Genomic DNA, 7,561 nt, shown 5'->3' on the forward strand with positions numbered 1-7,561 from the left:
TGATGTTATTACAGTGTTACAATTGTCCTACTATTACTGTACTGGTATAACTACTACTGTGGACACTCTCCTTTGGAATAATGCTGGCTGGTTTTCCATTAGTTTAATTCTTCATTTCCATTACATTTCCCTAAGCATACAGTTTTCCCTGTGTTTGGGCACTGGTGTTAAAAATTCTTACCAAGCAGTTCACCCAGCAAGACTAGGGCAAAATTCCTCTTGCAGGCTTTGAATTAAGGAAACCCCAAGTGTCTCTCAGTGTGTGTATGATGCACCTGTTTAGTTTGGAGTGCCCTGTGTCCTGCTTCTGACATCATCTGTATGCTGAGAAGTGCCTGTGTTTGGGTGCGGTAGTGGAAAAAAAAGATAAATTTCAGAGTAACCATTGAAATTATTCCCATTGAAATTATTATTTTAGATATATATTCTCCATTCAGCAGCAGCAGCAGCAAAGATTTGGCTACATTAACCATGTATCCTAAGGACCATTCAGGCACAATTTAAGTCAATTAAGACAGTCTGAAGAATCAGGTGAAACTTCATCAAGATAAGCTACCAGAAAGCACAGGCAGCACTGTAATTGTAAGCAATTGATTAGAACTCTGATTGTCCTAATCAACAGAGTTACTTGGCTTTTATCTGACCTTTAATTTGTTGAACTAAACTGAAACAAGTCTGATTTAGGTCAAAATAAGAATTCACACAGCCCTTTGCAGCAAATTAAACCCAGCCAAACCAACATAGCTTTGCATGTAGACAAGCCCTAAGGCAGTGAAATGTCCAACAGCAGTGACAGAGTGCTTGATGGTTGTCAAGGAACATGTGTTTTTACTTTCATTGTGGCAGGAAACACCATAGCGTCAAGGCTGCAAACCACTGTTTATATTGTTCTTTCTTCTACTTACTTATTATATAACCAATTTGCAGTGCCCCATTATGTGCTACATGGGGTGCCTTTAAAATTGTATATTATAATTTATATAGCATATTTTTAAAATAAATAGTACCCATAAATTTTATTAATACTGGGAATGGGAGACCTTATTCATAGCTGTCGTGCTAGATTTTATTGAATCTGTACTTCAAGCATGACACCTGTTAAAAAGGCAAGTCCTGACTCAGGACAATATTTTGACCTCTGTACAGCCCTGATTGAGGTGGGAAAGTAACCCTTTCAGTGTATTGCTTTGGGATGGTGATGGAAATGTCAAAGTGGATCAAATGTTAGGCTTTGTGCATTCTCTTTTCTTCCCTTTCCTTCTGCCGTTGCTCCATTTCCCCAGTGGGGTTTTTTGGGGTTTTTTTTTGTGTGTCTTCTTCTCATTCTCTTTATATATCATCTTGACTTTGCTTCCTCTTCCTTTTCCTTGGGACATCCTATTCATTTGATGCAGGATCCACATCACAGTCCCTACTTTTCTTCTATGCCATCTAACCATATTATTCCATATTATTATATTAGTTCACACGTGGCTCATTTCTCATTAACCAGTCGTGCTTGCCAGCACAGAATCACTGATTAGCTGAACAGTTTCTAGGGCTTGTTCATTTCACCCCAAGTGAACAAAACTCACTTTAAGTGGTGTCATGCCACTTGAATTTGGACATGGGCACTTACTTATGTGTTAGGCACACACTGTGGTTGCCGATTTTGTGAACAAAATGCAGTGGTGCTTATCTGCCATGATGCCAGTGTAGTGTTTGTATGGTGCCAAGTGAGAAGGGATTAGTTAAGTGGAAAAAAATGGAGGTTGGTACAGGAATTGTAAGGTGGAAAAAACAGCTGAAAGAAAACTGGGGCAAATTTCTCAGTCTGCTTTGCTGTACAGGAATGTAGACAGTGCTGGCCAAAGGGAAAGGATACACAGGAACAGGAATGAAAGGCAGAGGTCAATGAAGGTCTGCTCTGCTTCTTTAGATTCTGACTTATGCTGATAAACTGTACCAAAAATTATGATCTGAACCTGCAACATGCACTGACTTTCAATAGGACAAATCTCTTTCTTAGGCCTGAGATACTAAGGTATTTCCAGCAGAAGTACAGAATACATTTCCCAATATAAAAGACATTCAAAACACCTGTTTCCTCTAAAATACGGTGTATACTTCCATATATTCAGGAAAGATTAATTAAAACCAGAATCTGTATAGGAAAAGGTAACTGAGCTTTATAATAATAATAGAACTATAAATAGAAATAATAATAGAAATCATAATGAAACATTATTATAATAATCGAAATAATAAATTATTAGAAATAATCATAGAAATATAAATGGAAAAATTAGCCCCAGGAAATGAAAGTGTTGTTATTTAAATGTTACTACCCCTACTAATTGTTGAAGTCTATGATTTTTCTCTAAAAGCATAAGGAAGAAATAAGTTCAGGAGATCTATTTTAGTGATGAAGACTGTGTTGATACAGGAGCTGTCAGTTACCTCACCCAAACTGGAAATAAGAGGAAGATTTATAAGTGCCAGAGGGATGAGTTTCCAGAACACTCTTCCAGTAGCACTAGTATTGGTGAAAATAAACCCCAATCTTTAGTTGCGGGTTAGGTGGGCTTTAGGTAAGGCTTAGTATTTTTACAAAAAGGGGTTCTAAGGTATTGATGCTTTCCGTGATGTGAGACTATTGAGAATAACCCAGCAGTTTTGTAATACAAAATGACAACAACTAAGTCACAGTGGAAGTAAGCATTTTATTGGTGTGCTGTTTTTGGCTGGGATGGAGTTGACTTTCTTTTCAGTAGCTGGTGTGGGATAGGTTTTGGATTTGTGACTGAAACAGTGCTGATAATACAGGGATATTTTCATTTTTGCTGGGCAGTGCTCACACAGCATCAAGGTCTTTTCTGCTTCTTATCCTACCAATGAGGACACTGGGGGTGCACAGGGAGTTGGGAGAGGACACAGCCAGGACAGCTGACCCCAACTAATGAAAGGGATATTCCACATCATATGGCATCATGCTCAGCATATAAAGCTGGGGAAGATGAAGGGGGGGGAATTCATAGTCACACTATTTACCTTCCCAAGTCACTGTTGGGTGTGATGGGGCCCTGCTTTCCTGGGGAGGTCTGAACACCTGCCTGCCCATGGGAAGCAGTGAATCACTTCCGTGTTTTGCATTGCTTGCGTGCGCAGCTTTTGCTTTCCCTATTAAAATGTCTTTATCTCAGTTCATGAGTTTTCTCACTTTTACCTTTCCAATTCTCTGCCCCATCCCACCAGGGGAGGGTGACTGAGTGGCTGTGTGGTGCTTAGTTGCTGGCTGGAGTTAAAATGTGACAACTTGCAAGGATGTGAAGCAGGAATAACCCATTTGAGTCAGTTCACCTATATTCAGAATAATATATTGAAGCTATAAAAAGAAAATGACTAAACTCACTGGTGTATATGCATGAATTGTGCTAACAGACCTGGATATAGAATAATTAGGAAGCACTGAGTAAAATTTTGCAGCTCTGACTACTGCAATTACCTTAATGATTTCAGGAAAGCATCAACTAGCAAAGCGTGGATCAGTACTCTTTTTTATCTGTTGTCAGTCACAACCTTGTGTAGGATCACCAAAAAAAGTAATGGTGTATAAGGAGGGCAGTGTCATAAGGTGCTGGAAATGCTACTGCAACCTAAAGAAAGATTGTCTTACATGACCCTTAACCCCCAATGTCAAACATTTTTATACACTAACATTTACATTGTGCCTATCATTTTTCTTTTTCCCTTTTACTATTGTTAAGAATTTACATTTTTAAACTTCACATATAATTTTCCCTGCCTGGATTTTGGACAAACACTGCACCATGTTAAACTCTGCTTTGCTCTTGATCTTAAAAAAAACCTGGCACAGTGCTGTAGCAGAAAGGAAAACTGTACTTCTTATGAAAAGATTTTTTTTCCAAAATGTTCTCTTATATATTTGTAAAAGAACTTTTCATAATTCATTCTAGGGGTAAAGGAGCAGCATGGTTTGCATAATAATTTGAGAGTAGAATTGAGTCAACTAAAAATATATTGAGCTGGAATGGCAAAAAAAATTACAGGCCAAATATTAATAATGTGAGTAATACTGAACATGTAAATTAAGAGCCATTGAAGTCAAATATGCTGAGCTGTGAACGTCAGTGGACTGGAGCCTGGATCCTCCATGAGCTTACACAGCTGAGATATAGTGAAAGTCAGGCTTTTCTTCTGTGCCAGTATGTTAGTGAACAAGCCAGCACAGGACAGAGTGACAACTGAGCTGTATTAACTAAATACTGTTGGCTTCCTCATAACTAGGAGGATGTTTGAGACACTGTTCATCCTGTTCACTTGCAATACATAAGAAATGGGCAGGTACTTTCCACTGCAGGCCTGTTGCCTCTTCGGAAATTTTGCATGGAAGCCAGCTGAAATTTTTGCTTTTATTAAGCTCAATTTTCTGCCTAGAACAATGAAGAACTGGGAACTTGAGTTAAAACTCCTGTTTTTCCAGATTGTTTACTAAGGGTTCAACTCCTCTGTCACTATCTTACCTGCCTTATCCATCCTTCTGTTTTCTTCAGATAGTACCTGGCTACATTTTGTTCTCAAAAACTTCCTCCCTCCTGCTGCAGGTGACCTCCAGGATGCTCCTTGGTCTCCCAGGCAGGTGCTATGTATCTGTGCTCTACTGTCTATACACACTTATGGCTTAACCTACTTTTCCACCTCTTGTCAATCACCCCTCTGTTCCCCTCTGCCAATCCCATACAGTGCTTCTCATTTAGCATACCTTTTCCATTCATAAAACAAAAGACAGCACCCATCTTCTGCTGGCAAATCCACTCATTGTTCTTTCTCCACCACCACTGCTAATTCTGTCATCCTTCAAGCTGATCTGCTCCTTTTTCTCTCTCATATGAAAGCTGGTTTTAGGTCATGGTTGTTCTTCTGTGAAATATTTCCAACAACCTGTTTCCCCACCTCAGACGTGTTTCCAAAATTCTTCCCCAGACTTAGGTCACCTCTAGCCTGAAGATGCTCATAACTCACCAACTTTCTAGAACTCTTTCCCAGGGAATCTTTAGTTTCTCCTTTCCACCCACAGTTCAGAGTCTCTCTGTTCACCATTTCAGGAGACAAAGCTTTCACTGCCCTCCTCACCCTTTTTCCTCACTAACCAGGAGCATCTCACCACCTTTGTGCCCCTTCTTGGATGTTCTTGGGTTGTTCATCCCTTTGGTTTCAGGCCTCACCTTTGGGGCCTGGCATTCTTCTGCTGATGCATTAACTTGGTGTTTGTGTCAATCCCACACATTCTGGTTCAGTCCAGCTTTCCTCTAATAACTTCCTTCCCTCCTTCATCCCTTCCTCCTGCTTTCCTCAGAGGACTTTCACTCATGCTGCCCTTTTTTCTTTAAGCCTGGAACAACTGCGCTCACCTTGTGAACCAAATCCACAGTGCCTTCATTCAAATCTCCCCATAAAATGTACTTTTGCCATAACACCTATCCAGCTCAGATTCTTCTCCTGAAGTATATCCTCTATAATAAAAAGCAATCCTGTTTCATAACAAAACAAAAAGAACTGAGCAAGAGACTGACAATGCAATTAATTTTTGCCAGTTGCTTTCTGCCAAGGGCAACATGCTTGCTCTTATCCCACTCCTTAGGATTGTCCTCCCCATGTGCCTCCTGTTTGTCCTTTTATTTTGCTATCGGCTTTTGATTCCTTCCTGAGGGCTCCTGGCCTGATCCTGTGCTCACACTGGTGTGAAGTGAGGAGTAGCTCCACTGCAGCAAACAGAGCTTTGCCAAGGCGACATTTCTGTGGAAGGCAATCAACCCTTTGTTTTAATATTAGCTAATAAAGCCTGTGCACAGCTCCAGCACAGCACTCTGGTTTTAATTAATAAGAATTAGCATATACAGCTACATACACTCTTCTTTTTCCTTCAGCTGCTTTGAAGAAAACCTCTTTGTATGTTTTCCTGGTTGTTCTATGTCTTGACTTTAAAAAAGCCCCAAACGAATAAAACCCCAAAACCAAAGTAACATCAAACTCCCACGCAAACAAAAGGCTTTGCTGCTGCCGGTGGCGGGAGTGCTGGGAGCAGTCCTTCCCGCCTGCCGAGAGGAGCCAGCTCCCAGCCCCTGCTCCTCGCCGCTGGGGAGCCGTCCAATTCCCAGCCCGCCGTCCCTTCCTCTGCCTTTGCACAATCCCACTGCAGTGACTTCCCAGTCTTAATTGGAGCCTCTGGGCATTATTGTATTATTATTATTTAATAAACAACCACATAAAACACTGGTTGACATTTAAATAAAAGTAAAGAAGGGAAAGCTCTGACTCCTAGACTGTTTTGTTTTCGTGTTGACTTGGGTGGAAAGTAGGAGCAGGTTTCCTATACAATGCCCATGCTCAAAAAACACATGCTTACACTTAATGTTATAGGGAAGTGGGCCTACTGTAGATGAGCAGGCCAGACCTACTGCAGCTGTCAATCCCTGCTGCAACATAAGCTGTAAATACAGAGTCATAACCTGAGCATTCCTGAGTAAAATGCACTGCTTTTCTTGCCTGAGCTACAATTTGCAAGGGTTCAGCCTCATTTTCGGCGTTGTGACCCCCAGCATGTCCTTTTGAGTGGTTATCTGAAACTCACAGCCATCAGGATGCTATTAAAAAATAATAAATGGAAAAGATAGTTTTATTTTTGCTTTTGATTGTTTGAGGCATTCCAGTGTGAGAGTTACCATGACAAAAGAAAACGTGGTATCCTTGAAGTGAACGCAGAGGAGCCCAACTCGTTCAATAAGGTTTTGAAAGAAAAACAAAGAGCTGAAGGCCAGATCTGACTCCTTTAGAAACAAGTCTAAAATGACACAGGATTCAAAGTGCTTAAAATACTTTGGTGACAAGCAACAAAGAAGCGTCTGTTACTAGAATTGATTGAATTAAGGAAAGGGAGAGAAAATCTTGAGAACTTTTTAAAAAGTAGAGTTTTAATGTGTGGTGAGTATAAGGACAAAATTCTCCCGGGCCACGGCTGGAGGCCTGAATCAGCATAACTCTTTTTCTTGAAGAAAGTGAAAACTAGACAAGGGCGAGTACACGCACCCTTATTATCATTTTTCATTGTGGATCAAAGAGGAGGAATTCAAAGAGCTGCCAGCTCTCCACTTTCCTGCAGTGAGTCTGGAGTGTGGGCTTCGTTTATTTCCCTCGGTTAGGCAATGCTTCTCTATTACTCTAAATGATCAGGTCCTGAAATGGACTTCTTGTGAGAGCTAAATCCTATTCACTTGTTTGTGTTTCTAAAGTATTCAGTAGGAGTGAAACATTCCTGATGTTTATAGAAATTATGTATACATATGCTTTAATTCCAGGGAGTTCACCCCTCATTCTTCCCACCATTTCATTACACGTTTGCTTTCCTGTATTATATATTAAAAACTTCATGCAGTGGCTCACTTGCATTTACATATATGGACTGTAATATTTCTGTGATGTTGCTTGGAACTGCTGTATGAACATGTTATATAGAGTCAATGTGGGCATGACAAATGTATTGCAGATTTTTTGTAGATAAACA

Source organism: Corvus hawaiiensis, chromosome 3 (genome assembly GCF_020740725.1).
Source record: "Corvus hawaiiensis isolate bCorHaw1 chromosome 3, bCorHaw1.pri.cur, whole genome shotgun sequence".
NCBI classification, from domain to species: Eukaryota; Metazoa; Chordata; class Aves; order Passeriformes; family Corvidae; genus Corvus; species Corvus hawaiiensis.